Source organism: Podarcis vaucheri (genome assembly GCF_965113315.1).
Source record: "Podarcis vaucheri genome assembly, chromosome: 11".
Taxonomy (NCBI): Eukaryota; Metazoa; Chordata; class Lepidosauria; order Squamata; family Lacertidae; genus Podarcis; species Podarcis vaucheri.
In genome coordinates, this window is record NC_138749.1 from 11,207,841 (window position 1) to 11,221,970 (window position 14,130).

The 14,130-nt window shown below is 43.5% G+C and overlaps 1 protein-coding gene across 5 annotated transcripts in view; it reads right to left on the minus strand.

Moving 5' to 3' along the window:
- Positions 1–10,228, minus strand: part of DYM (dymeclin) — a 164,740-nt gene extending 154,512 nt beyond the window's left edge. The window contains exons 1-2 of one of the 5 annotated variants that reach the window (XM_082241933.1): positions 9,819–10,228; positions 9,624–9,664 (exon numbers count right to left, since the gene is read on the minus strand). The gene's annotated coding sequence lies outside the window, so the exon portion shown is untranslated. The remainder of the gene's footprint in view (positions 1–9,623; positions 9,665–9,818) is intronic. The other 4 variants (XM_082241932.1, XM_082241936.1, XM_082241934.1 and 1 more) reach the window with 4 other exon arrangements.
- Positions 10,229–14,130: the final 3,902 nt, after the last annotated feature.

Here is a 14,130-nt window from a genome sequence, read left to right on the forward strand (position 1 = left end):
GCTACTACTTTTCCAGAATACCTATTAAATATTTTGGCACATGCACACAGGCATACAATATCCCAGTTATCGGGATCCTTTTGCTTTTGACATGTTTATGACTTGATAGCAAAATACTGATCATCATGATGAGACAGATACACAAGGAGGGAGGGTTTCTACATTGCAAGATCTTCTGGGAAGAGGGGCACATGTACCTGTGGTAGACCCATCACACAGGATCAGGCCATCCATTTTCAGGATGCAGGCAGCTTTCACCTTCCTATGAAGTTGCCTTGCATGCTCCATTTAAGTTTGTTCTATCTATTCTGACTGGTAGAGTCTCTCCTAAGACTCGTGCACAGGTCATTCCTGGCCCTGCTGAAATACTTTCCACTGGAGATGGGACTGAAGCAAGGGACATACAAAGCCAGCACTGAATTACGACCCTCATGCAACAGTGCCCCCACTCCCAAATGTAGTACTATGCCTGCCTCTCCCCATGGTGGGGAATGGGAGAAAACTAAGGGGCGCACTCAAGACACACCACTGGAGTTATGGGGCTAAATTGGCTCCAGGTCACTAACAATAAAGCCTACTCTTTAACACATAACTCAATGCTAGGTTCTGCTTCTTGCCCTTACAGGGCAATCCTATATATGACTGTTCAACAGAAAGTCCCACTGAGTTCAATGAGACTTAGAACTAATCTATAGAGTATTGGTGAGTTACAGTGGAACCTCTACTTATGAAATTTTTTTATTTGGTTTTCACATTTTATATAGACAGAGACAAAAACACAAAAGACACAAAAACAAACAAACAAAAAAAAATAAAACAACAAACATATATAGTTTCCAAAAAAGTTATTTTCTAACCCTGGTCATTGACTTCCCCCCACCCCCTCCCTTGCATCCCTATTCCCAAATTTATATCAGCAAATTAGCATTTCCTTATCCATCTTAATATTAGTCCTTTATATAAAAAGAGGCAAAATTAAATTTTTTCTAAGTTGGACCTCAGTTCTCTTCCATCGATTTCCCATTTTATCTTAAATAATAATCTTGTTAACTAAATCCCATGGTCTTGAGTGTTGTTAAAACTAGATTCTTCCCTCCCTCCCTTCCCCGGTTTGCGTCCCTTCCAAAAACATGTCCAAAATAACAGTTCTTAGCCCGGGTTCCTCACGTCCGAGGCTCTCAAGTCTCTTTCAGTCCCTCTCCGCCGGCCTAGTTGGTAATCCTTTATGCCGGTCGTCACGTCTCGAAAGAGTTCTTTCACAGTCAGTCCAAAATCTCTTCCCATATTTGCAAGCGGCTGCTGAGGAATTTCCACAAGGCATGAATTTTGAACATAATCAGAGTCAGAGTCTATGTGGAGGCCCCAATTATATTTCTTTATTTTAAATTCCTTAATTTCATAGATTCCCAGGGCCTCCACTTTCATCTTCTGAATCTTTCGTAGATTTATAGTAGGTTCAGTCCAATAGTCTCCTTGTTTATATTCCACAGGTGTCAGCTTCTGGACAATGTTTTCCCATTTCAATTCTTCTCTTTCTTGTTTTGTCTTGTCCTCTTCCTTAGTTATCATTTCCGGTTCAGCTGTGGATTCTTTCTCAGCCAGGTTCTCATTACATTCAACAGAACTACTTGTTTCAGAAGTCAAGGTCATCAATTGTTCACTCATAGCCGTAGTCTGTTCCTGTAAGATTCCTACCAAATAAAACATCCTTTCGATTTCTCCCAGTATCTTTCCATCCACAGCCATTGTAATTCCACAGAGTTCCCCCTAGAGGGAATCTGGTTACTTAGTGTTCTTTTCTCCAACAGTCTTCTGTCTTATTATTGTTTCTTTGTTTCCAACAATTTTAGTTCAATTGTAACTCCTTTTAATCCAGAGGGGTCTTAAGTAGCGATTTTTCTACTATTAACAGTCCGTTTGACAGCTTTGACAGCTGTCAAACTCTGCACTTCTTATACAAGCTCCAAAATAGGACACTCCCGGGCCCGGGAGGGGGGGTTGTTTACAACAGAAATATACCCCTTCCAACACTCCTCTCTCCTACTCAAAAATTTCTTTTCCAAATCTTGGAAGTTACTGTCTTTTTAAACTCACCCTTTACAGGGTAGGCACTCCAGCTTAGTTTTTTTATCGTTGCTCTGGATCGTCTGCAAAGGGGGGGGGTGCGGACTTCCCTTTAACACATCCCCCGATCGTCTCAAATTCAATGGGTAAAATTCTTAAAGTCCAAATTCAATTAACTCACGGGTTCTTCTTCTCAGCCAAATTTCAGGGAAGGAAGTCAGCGCTCTCCGGTCATGGCTCGCGGCTTCGCTCAGCAGAGGTAGCGATGGACTCTCGGTGCCACGCCACCCCCCCGTATCCCCTCCGCAGCCTTTAAAAAGGCTCTTCGCGAATCAGGGGGGGCGCTTAAGGCACCCACCGAGTCTTCAGTCCGCAGGCTCCGCGCCTGCGGTTTTAAGGGTCCCCGTGTCGCCGGCACGGCAAAGACCCATCCCCTGCTGAGCCGATTCCCTCCGGAGCTCGGAGGGAATCCGCCATTCCCAGATCGCGTCAACCCCGGAAGATGGAACCTCTACTTATGGACGTAATCAGTTCCGGAGGTCCATCCGTAAGTCAATTCGTGTTGCTGGTAGAAGAGCCGTTGTGCGCAGGAGCATTCGGTGGCAGCGCGCTTCTGCGCATGTGCAGACGGTGGCAGCCACTTCTGCGTGTGCGCGAATCGCGGCAAACCCAGTATTTACTTCTGGGTTTGCCGCGGTCACAACTTGGACCAGGCCCAAGTAGACGCGGTCGTAAGTAGAGGTTCTACTGTATAACATTATAAATGCGTTATTAAAATGTGACACCGGGAGCGCTGTACAGCAGTAAACGGAAAATTGCATTGTGAGCTATATAACCTTTTTTCCTTAGCATTTTTTTAGATCGGTGTAGATCCAGCTTTCCTCCCCAGTATTAAATAGGCCTGCTCTCTTAAGAGTGTGACAGAACATTTGAGAACTGGTATTGTACATCTCCCTAGATAATATTCAGCTTGACTCGATCACCTAACATCAGGAACACCCTGAAGTGTCTTCACCAGACATACATCTCTGACTAAGCAGAACTGAAGAACTTAAGTGGTGTTATATAGAGAACAGCTGAAGAAATACTACAAAATACACTTATTTGTAAACCAGACTGAGCAACAGGGGGCCTGGCAGTAGAAAGGAACACAAAAATAATGACATCTGCCATGTAAAAAAAAAGGATTTGAAGGGAAATCAGGCAACAGATGCTCATAGAACAACCACTTCCAAAATGCTATTCTACTTTGTCCTATCAATTGTAATTGTGCAAGGTATTTCTCAGTATCTGTCCAATGTATATTACTCTGCCTTCCTTCTTGCATGGACCTTCAGGTGGTATGAACAGGGCTCCCTCCCCACCCCACATTTTATCTTCTCAACAAGGTTTGGTGTAGAGAAACCAGGATCCAAGCTAAGTCTAGGCTGCCCAGTGAAGTTTCAAGGCCTCCTACGGATAGCTAAGTTAGTTAAAGCATGGTGCTGATAACACCAAGGTTGCAGGTTTGATCGCCATGTGGGACAGCTGCATATTCCTGCGTTGCAGGTGATTGGACTAGATGATCCTCAGGGTACCTTCCAACTCTACAATTCTATGATTCACGCCATAATAAATTTGTTAGTCTTTAAAGTGCCACAAGGTTCTTTGTTCTTTTTGCTGCAACAAACGTAGACAGCTACCTTACTAGAAATTGCTTATAAGGACTGTTAAGATTCTGGCGGTGAGAAAACAAGATTGCATGCTGTTGCTGAATAAAACATATGGAAGAAAGTAGGACACAGAAGCAACACAACTGTCCACCTCCTTTCCTTTGGAGTGTTATCTCTTCAGTATGGAAAGCAAACTGTTGTATCCACAAATTTTTCAGCGTAATTTGGCTGGAAAGCAGCTTAAAGGCAAGTGCAGTATCCTGGAAACGAAGGTAGATATGGTTCTCAGACTGATATATGGCGGCCTTTGCCAGTTACTTGCGCCCTCAAATTTTATCTGCAGCAAGTAGGATTGTGCCTTTAGGACTGTATACCTACACTTGCTACCCTCACCACAGGTAGAAAAAAACAAGGGCACTGAGAGATCCCACATTCAGATAAATACAGGACTTCCATGGACTCATAATAAGGGGGGAAAGGGAAGATGTTACCCTAAGGAGAAGCACACATGAACAGGCCCTAAAATTCTGGAAATAAGTACAGTGGTACCTTGGGTTAAGAACTTAATTCGTTCTGGAGGTCCGTTCTTAACCTGAAACTGTTCTTAACCTGAGGTACCACTTTAGCTAATGGGGCCTCCCGCTGCCGCGCAATTTCTGTTCTCATCCTGAAGCAAAGTTCTTAACCCAAGGTACTATTTCTGGGTTAGAGGAGTCTGTAACCTGAAGTGTCTGTAACCTGAAGCGTCTGTAACCCGAGGTACCACTGTACTGGGCAAAAGCAACCTGGCACATTCCAAGCTTGTGGGATTCTGAGACTTAACATAAATTTTACCTTTGGGTTAAGAGTGTGCATGCTGCTGCTGCTTATGAGGATTTCATTCTGTGCATCTTTTATCTACTACCCCTTTTTCTTGAGCCCTGAATACCAAAGTTAAAAAATGTAATTTGTCAAGCAATGAAATGCAAATAAAACCATTACGCCAAAACTACAAAGCAGATGCAACACTTTTGCTCCCAAGTGCATAAAGGAATAGTAAAGTCAAATAGTTTGTCATTCCTCCAGTAGCAAGTCTGCAGGAATGGAACAAGTTAAGCAATTAGAAGACCATCACGGACTCAGAGAGTCAAGCTCACCGTAGCATATATAGCCCTAGAGGTAAAGGCAATACACACCATCAAATCTTCTCTGCCAAATTAAAAAACTATGAAGAGTACCCCAGGATACAAAAATGCAGAAATTGTAAAGCCTTTCACAGTGGCATACACATTTTACCAGCTAGCCTTTGGCAATAAACTGTTAGTTCTGCTATCTGCAATTGAGCTAGCAAGATAACCTATTAAGAGCACAGTGAGCGACAATGGAAATATAAGCTACCAAGTTACTGGGAGCCTGAACAGAAATTGTGAATTACGTAGTCATATTACCATAGTGCTACAGGACACCATATACACAGTATGCCTCCATAATGAGCAAGTGTATGCTTTGAGTATTTTATGAACTAGTACCGGATACAAGTATTCAGCAAGTTTATACAAACTGTTCAGGAAAGGTGTATTTAAGATGTATTAAACTGTTTCCTTTCCCTGCTGAGAATGTGTACAATAAAGTAATCTGGATGTAGAAAAGAACTGGAAATAGATATCACTATCTGCTCAATCACATTGCTAGTAAACTACAAAACTAGAAAAGGCACAAAAAAGACTACAGTACTCAGAAATAATACGAAGCACTCTCAAACTGAAAATGGTTCTTTATGATCTTATTCTACAGAAAGAGCTTTACTTTTCAGAAAAAGAAAGTTGCAAGACAGCCACCTTACCAGGATATCTTATGTCCAGGTGTGTTTTGCTACTGGGGTGGGTATTTCTGGATGCCAGGATGACACCTGACATCTCCATCGGACTGGCCCCATCAGCTTTTAAGCAGAAGAACTTATTTATTGCATTTATACCCCACCTTTTTCTCCAATGGGTACATGGCTCACCCGCCTCACCAGTTAATCCCTACAACGGCCCTGTGAGGTGGGTTAAGAGGCTGTGACTGACTGTCACCCAGTGAGCTTCATGACAAGAGTGGGGATTTGAACCCTGATCTCCCAGTTCCTATCTGACACACTAACCACTACACCACACTGGCTTCCTAGAGTTCTTCTACTATGGGGGCAGCTATATAAATTAACTAGTTGAACAAATATGGGGAAAGCAAAATGTCACTTGGAGAAGGATATGAAATATTTTCCTTGAAGCTTTCATTTGTTATAATCCTGGATTGTTTTATTTGATGTTCTAATGTGTTGTGAACCACTTGGAGATGTTTTTTTTTTAAAATATATATATAAAGCAGTATAGAAATGAAAATGAATAATGATGATGATAATTTTAAAATATCATTGCAAAAAATATAAAGGTGCCTAGACATACTGTTGTGGCGACTGTAACTTAGGTTTAAGATGCCATTTGCTGATTAGCTTACACATCTGAGTTTCTAACACTGCTTAAGTCTCTGAGGAAACACTGTGGGGACAAGCACTGGCGTAGTAAACATTCTGAAAGAAGCAAATACAAGCACAAGTGCAAAATCTCAGAATAACCACCCACCAGGAAGGAAAGACTGAGGCAAATAATACAGTTTGCAGTGGACATTCACCTCAGTATACACCAGTTCTAAAACAGTAGGTAAATTTTGATGCTCCTTACTTAGTGTACAGGCTGCGTACAATGACCATTCCATATACACAACTCACAGTGTGTTCATTGTCTACAAAGCACTGAAATCCCAAATCCAGTAACAACTGCATCACCATAACTGGAACTTTTCTACTGTGGTGGTGCTGGAAATTCAATAACTTTGTATAGAATGGTCATAGTTTCTCTCTCATAATTTACCATGTTTACAAAATGCCCTTCCTCCTGGATACTCAGGGGAATACATATGGTGGAATATTTTGCACACATTCTCACAACTGTCTTAGTAAATAGGTGATGTTGGGAGACTAAGTCTGGCCCAAGGTCAAGAACCTAAGCTCCAAGACCAAACGTCGCTGCAAATGTGTCTTGCAGTCTCTTCTTCTGTCATATCAAGCACACTATAGACAACAGAACTTTAACATGAACAGTGCTCTAGAACACCACTCTGAATCCATTCACTTTTAGAGTCACAGTAAGTAACGGTCTGTTCTTATCAGTATGATGGCTCTGTAAGGTTATCTGGAACAGAAGCTGTAAAATAAGATAGCTGGAACACAGGTCATAACCCAAGCAGACCATAGAACAAGATGTATCTTACTCAGGCAAGGAAATACTAAGGAGTGTTGTTATGTGATTAGCACTTCTACACCCATTGCCCTTCACATCAACACACCTAGGTGAAAATAGAATAACCTGAAATGTTACAATATTTTTAGACATGGTCTAAACCTAATCATGGTTAAACTTTACGCTGGTAGCAATGTTAACTGCGGTTAAGCAAACCTTTCTACATCTAGGATTGGAAACTAGGTTTTGCACACCCATGTCTAAGGAACACAATGTCATGAAGGTCTATTTTCATCTGCAAGTGGGATGCGTGAGAGAAATTACCATAAATCAAGATTATGATCCCAATAGCAGTTATTCTATTTTAGGAGTTGTTATACCAGCCTCCATCTCCAGACTGATGCTTTTCCATTTAACTGCATATTGTGATGAGGAAGCAGCATTTTGAAAACTGGCAAACTTCATCATATTTGGCACCAGCACACCTCAGTAAGGTTTACCCCTAGGTCCACACTCCCTACCTTACTCAGACTACAGATTTAGCAATGAACCAACTATCATTGATACCATTAACTTTCAAAAGAAAGCAGTTTGCTATCAGCCCCATTTTCTCTGCCTCATAAACATTTCTACAATTATGCTAGATCACAGTACCATGCCCTGCATATATGCTCTTACTTACAGGAATTTATCTTTGAAATTCAGTACTGGCAAGTTCAAAACTTACTGCCAGGCATAATCAAGGACACACCCAAGGTATGGTCAGAAGGTACCTGAAGGAGATACCTTGCTGAAGCAAAACAGGTTTCTGTCTGGACAGTTAAGTCCAGTCAAATGCGACTATGGAGTGCGGCACTCATCTCACTTTCAGGCCGAGGGAGCCAGCATGTGGCCAGCTGTCCGAGTCATGTGGTCAGCATGACTAAACCATTTCAGGTGCAACGGAACACCGTGACGGAAGCCAGAGCACACAGAAACACCGTTTACCTTCCCGACAGAGCACCTGTTGTGCTTTTGAACTGCTAGGTCTGCACTCTGCAGTTTAGCTAGTGCCTGGATGCAGTTTAGCTAGTGCCTGAAAACTATCAGTGTGTAAGAGAAGCATGTTGTGTGCACTATATAAAGTGGGAGGAGGTATATCTGTGTGTGCAGGGGAAACTTATCCAGTTCCCCTTCTTGAGTTGGGTATCCCCTAGCCAGAAGTTCTGGGATAGCTTAGTTGGTAGAGCATGAGACTCTTAATCTCAGGGCCGTGGGTTCAAAATATTCCCGCACTGCAGGGGGGTTGGACTAGATGATCCTAGTGGTCCCTTCCAACTCTACAATTCTATGATTCCTCAGCACCAATCCATAGAAATTGTAGACAGGGACAGGGTTTGGTCTTTCAAATTTCAGCAGCGTCCTGTGAGTGTCAAAAACTCAGCATTCCCCTGCCTCTCAATTCACTATGTCATAGCAGCGCCCACTAGGCTCAGCACTCAGTGCAACGTCGGAACCAGTCACGCTGCCCTAAATCCACACCTGTTGTAGAGTTGTGAGGGACCACAAGTGTCATCTAGTCCAACCCCCTTCAGCACAGGAATATTTTGCCCAACATGGGGCTCGACCCACAACCCTGAGATTCAGAGCGACAGAGCCCCGTGATTTATCGACCGAGCTATCCCTTAAAACAACAGCCTTCTTTAGGCACGCAGCTGCAAGCATGTTTCCAGCCTTTAAATGTTGAATTGCTCATTTTCAACTGTGCATTTCTTCTTCCTATTTACATTACTTCCTGTAGAGAGCCATGTTTCCCAATGTGGGACAGTTTGATTTTGGGGGTGGGGGCAATTCGAGAATGACTTATTATCAGTTAATGGCTTATTAGGCTTCCTCCACGTGAATAGTTCACTTTTTGAATAATAAGAATTGTATGTCACAGAGGGAGCATCAGGGCCGGATTTAGGTTTGATGAGGCCCTCAGCTACTGCAGGTAATGGGGCCCTTTATATGTCCAGCTGTCCTTTGTCAACAACAAATTGTCACTGTTTTGTGTGTTGAATATATGCTATATGGTAATTTATGGACCTAATGGGTATCTAAAGCCATTTGCACATAACAAAATATGTATTTTATCAAAGTAATTTTTGAACTGAAATACAATTAAGAAGTATATTAACAGTGAAAAATAATTAAGAAGAAGCATATTAACAGTGAAATAACGATTAAGCTCTAACTTAAAATGATTTTTTATTCATAACAAACTTTATAATGAAATGATTTTAGAATGTATCATTTTACTGTTGTCAGCTGCTCTGAGCCCGGCTTTGGCTGGGGAGTGCGGGATATAAATAAAATGTTATTATTATTTTATTAATAATGCAAACACATTGACATTTGGCAATAACAAAAGTTCCTTTAGAAACACTTTTTCCCCCGTTAATTTTTTCTGGGGCCCTCAAGAGTGTGGGGGCCTAAGCTACAGCTTGTTAGCTTATATGTAAATTTGGCACTGGGGGTGGGGATCAGGATTTTAGAGATGCTTAGGTGGGGGTACAGCCCCCCCAAAGGTTGGGATCCACTGTAGAGGCAAATGTCTATCTATATAGCAGCATATAACTATATAAATAAGCCACCTCTCTCCCCTCCCCCCCCGTGCCCCCAAACTCACCTGACCTCCCCACCAACTGTCATGGCTACAAAAAGGGGCCCCTCCCCTCAGTGGCGTAGCGTGGGTTGTCAGCACCCGGGGCAAGGCAAGTAATTTGCGCACCCTAACCCGTGGATTTGCGCCCCCTAACCCTAACCCCCAGATGTTGCGCCCGGTGCGGCCGCCCCCCCTGCCCCCCCCACGCTACGCCACTGCCTCCCCTCATCCCTGCGACACACGTAGGGCTGTCCTCCCGTCCCTCAGAGAGGGGATGCTAAGCAGGGAAGCCCTGCACGAAGCTGAGGGAGGAGGAGGCGGCCGCGACTCACCGGGCTCCGGGAAAGGGGTGGGCTGGGTCGGTAGGGGGAGTGCGGGAACGGAACCTGACGCTCCCCTCCGGCGCCCCGCGAGATTCTCCTCAGGGACTCTTTTGCTCGCGCGCCTCCGCGGCTCGCTCGCGTGAGGGGGGAGAGAGAAAGCGCGGCCCCGCCTCTTCTACATTTGTGGGAGGGGGCGGGCTACGTACGCAGTCGGGCGCGCGCCCGCGAGCGAACCTTTCAGTCAGTCCGCCGCTCGGAACTCAAACCGCCTCCATCTTTCCACGTCGTCGTAGTCGTCGCCTGTGAGAAGCGGCGGGGGGGGGAGGGGGAGGTACGGAATCGGTCACGTGCGCTTGCCGCGCCTCTCCCAGAGTTTCGCCCCGCCCCCGCCGGCTTCTTTTTGCAAAGCGGCGAAGAAGCGAAAGCGGGCTTTGAGGCGACCGAAGTGTATGCTGGGAGATGTAGTCCCAACCCGAAGACGGACTCTACGCATGCGACTCTAGGAGGGGGTGCTGCGGCCGCCACGTACGCTGTGGAACTCCCTGCCTCTTGATAATTCAAGCAGGCACTTCCGCTGTTTTGTTTTGAGAGCCTGCTAAAGGCGTGCTTGTTTGCTTAGAAATGCTGGTGTGAATTTGAATCCGTTTCAGTATTTTTACAATTTGTCAGGCTTTAGTGTATTGTTTCCCCGCTCCCGTTTTTACCTTTTTATAAGCAGCTTTGATGGTGGTTGCTTTTTACAATAAAGAAGCCTATAAATGTTGTTAAATAAATAAATAAAATATTTATTTATAAATAATATTTTATATAATATAAATATTATAAATAATATTTATTTATACCTCACCTTTTTCCCTGATGGAAAATATACGGCCACAATGATGCCACCCCTGTGCCATTTCTTCCTGGTTTTTTGTACGCTGCCAGATGTTTGGGTTGCTGTTAAGTAGCGATCTGATGGTTTCTACTTATTTACAGTACTTGGATAATTGTTTTTATGTGAGCTTTCAGGAAAAGATGTAGTAGGATGGGCCTCTAAGTGCACTGCAGACAATCCTAGCTTTTGAGACACACAGGTGCTAACTTACAAGATATAAAATAAAAAAATTCCTTCCAGTAGCACCTTAAAGACCAACTAAGTTAGTTCTTGGTATGAGCTTTCATGTGCATGCACACTTCTTCAGATACACTGAAACAGAAGTTGCCAGATCCTTCTATATAGTGAGAAGGTGGGGAGGGGTATTACTCAGAAGGGTGGTGGGAATGGGAGATTGGTAGATAGCTGAGATGAGCCTGTTGACGACTCTTAACGACTGTAATAGGTCTTACAGGAAAAGGCAAGGGGTGAGAAGGTGAGAAATGGCTTAGTCATGTATAATGAGATAAGAATCCAATGTCTTTGTTCAGACCAGGTCTCTCCATGGTTTTAAGTTTGGTAATGAGTTGCAATTCAGCAGCTTCTCTTTCCAGTCTATTTCTGAAATTACAAGATTTAGTTGGTGTGTCATGATGACTAGAATTAATCTGCAACTCGGGTTCCTCTGCACCATAAAGGAAACATCCAAAGTCCAGGTAACAACAGAACCCCCTCATTAAATTCTGTTTTCAACACTATTTAGCATTTATTTTTAGATCAATGATGTAATCTAATGCACACACAAAAGGTTCCATACACAGAAATCTTGTACAGTAGTCCATTCTAGACTTAGTTTTTGTAATTTTCCCTAGCGGAGTCTGAAAGGCCTGAATTTAAGTGTCAAGATAGATCACAAGCCTTATTAAGTGTAGTACTTTGTTCTGAGCTTCAACATACTTAATAATTCTGTGCCTTTTACCCTGCATCTTACAGTTTTATCAAGTTTCCATTAATTCAAATGGCTACATTAAGGGAAAATTAAATTAAACCAAGGCACGAATAATTCTGCCCTCCTTTTTTATGAGATAATCAAATAGCCTTTGGGTGGAAACAGAACTATCCTAAACATTAAAGTAGTCAAATTTTAATCGTATGCAAATGTATGCGAAAAGGAAAGAAAAATACCAGCTGCGGTTTGTGAAGAACGTGCTACTGCTGCTACCAGTTTGTAACAAAATGTTGACAGTGGGCCAAGTCTCCCCCAAAAAGGCAATTGTGTCAACTAGTCTTAATCATAGCTGTCAACTTACAGATTTGAAAATAAGGGACCAGCAGCCTTGAAAATAAGGGACCAGCAGCCAAAATAAGGGACCTGAAGCCTCACCTGTTCCAGGCACTCCAGTCTTCCTGTCCTCCTGCAGTCTGGTCAAACTCATGCTGGTAGCTTCGAGAACACTGTCCAACCAACTTTGTAACCAGAGGTTCAACTGAATAGAATCTGAATCACATGCACCACAAGGCCTATGCAGCCTCAACTTAAGATGGCTCCCCAGCCTGGCTTTGCACAGCAAAGTTTGCAGCAGCACGTGCAACAAAATGGCATCCAGCATTCAAAAAACCCCTCAACTTGCATTAACTAGCCACACACAAGGCATGCAAGCTCCACCCCCCAGTCATTCTCAGACTCCTTATTGGGTGAGCAACACAGGCAAGCAACACAGTTGGAGCCTCCCTCCTCCCTGGCTGGCAGGGAGGGAGGGAGAGGAGCTGCTTCCTTTGAAATTTAAGGGACATCATTTAAGGGACATCCATCAATAAGGGACAGCAGCGGGACATGGCGCTGGAATAAGGGACTGTCCCTTAAAATAAGGGACACTTGACAGCTATAGTCTTAATTAAAAACTATCCTAATATTACTTCTCATGCCAGTCCTATTATAAAAGGATGCATCTGTCCACACAGTCACCCATCTCTGAAGTTGAGAATACTAAACAACAGACAAATTCTGAGATTCTTCCTTATGAGCAAAGGTTGGTTTCATGATGGTAGTTTCAGTAACTGATCCTAGGCATAGTGCTGTATTAATACTATTGCTATTTATGAATCTTCTCCTATGAAGCATTTCACAATACAGTCAAACCTTGGTTGCTGAACGTAATCCGTTCCAGAAGCCCGTTCGCCTTCCAAAATGTTTGACAACTGAGGTGCGGCTTCTGATTGGTTGCAGGAGCTTCCTGCACTCAAGCGGAAGCCGCGTCGGATGTTCGGCTTCCAAAAAACGTTCGAAAACTGGAGTATTTTACTTCTGGGGTTTTGGTGTTCAGAAACCGAAACGTTCCGAAACGGAGGCATTCAGGAGCTGAGGTTTGACTGTATCACAAAAACATATGTAAAACAACTGCATGTATACACAGACACACACACAATTTCAAATCCAAGGCTGACACCGAGATAAAGATCTAACCTTCGTAGGTTTGGTGAAAGAGAAAAGGCACTGAAAAGACAAGAGAGGCAGCACCTAATATGCAGGAACAGGAAGGAGTTCCAAAGCAGAGGGGCCACCACAGTAAAGGTCCAATTCCAACATTGTACGGAATGGACCTCTTGATGAGAAGGTTCATCTGCAGTGGACCCTTTCTTTGCTAAGTACAGTGATACGTTGGGTATATAAAGGGCGAGATGTTCTTTTAGCTGTCCTGGTCCCAACTCATGTAGGACTTCATGCACCAGTAGTAGCACCGTGAGCTGAACTCAGTAGCTAAGTGGTAGCATGTACAATTCTTTCAGCAGTAGCATAACATAGCATAGTAGCCAAGCTGCCACATTTCACACTACCTGCAGTTTCCAGGTGACTTATTGCAGTAATCTCAAAGTCACCAGCGCTTGAATGAGATTGGGCAGACTATCACAGTCCAGAATTGGTAGTAACACTCTTACCAGCTGAATTCTGTTTCCTAAGGATACTTCTTCCAGCCCTTTTCTGTCCAAAACTTCTGTCACCAGGCAGACAGTGTTGTTGCTTGACCTTCTGAAACCCTCGGAGTAAGGAACAGACCTCTATCTTTTTAGCTGTGATGCTGACCTTCTCCTTGCTGCTTTCGGTGTTGTTCTGTTGCTTACTTGACTCTCTTGGATCGTATGCTTGAATCGTTATGCTCATTAGCCACCTTGGAGCGCTTGTGGCACAAAAGGTGGGATATGCAAGTTTTAATAAATACCATGATTGGGAACTGCAGCCCAAGTATCCAGATCGTGGTCTGAATGGAGATTTAAATGAGACCTGCAATTGCTACTCCAGGCACTGGGAAAGCTCAGGCCTTCCTTTCATTTCCACACAGGCCTTTTATCTCTC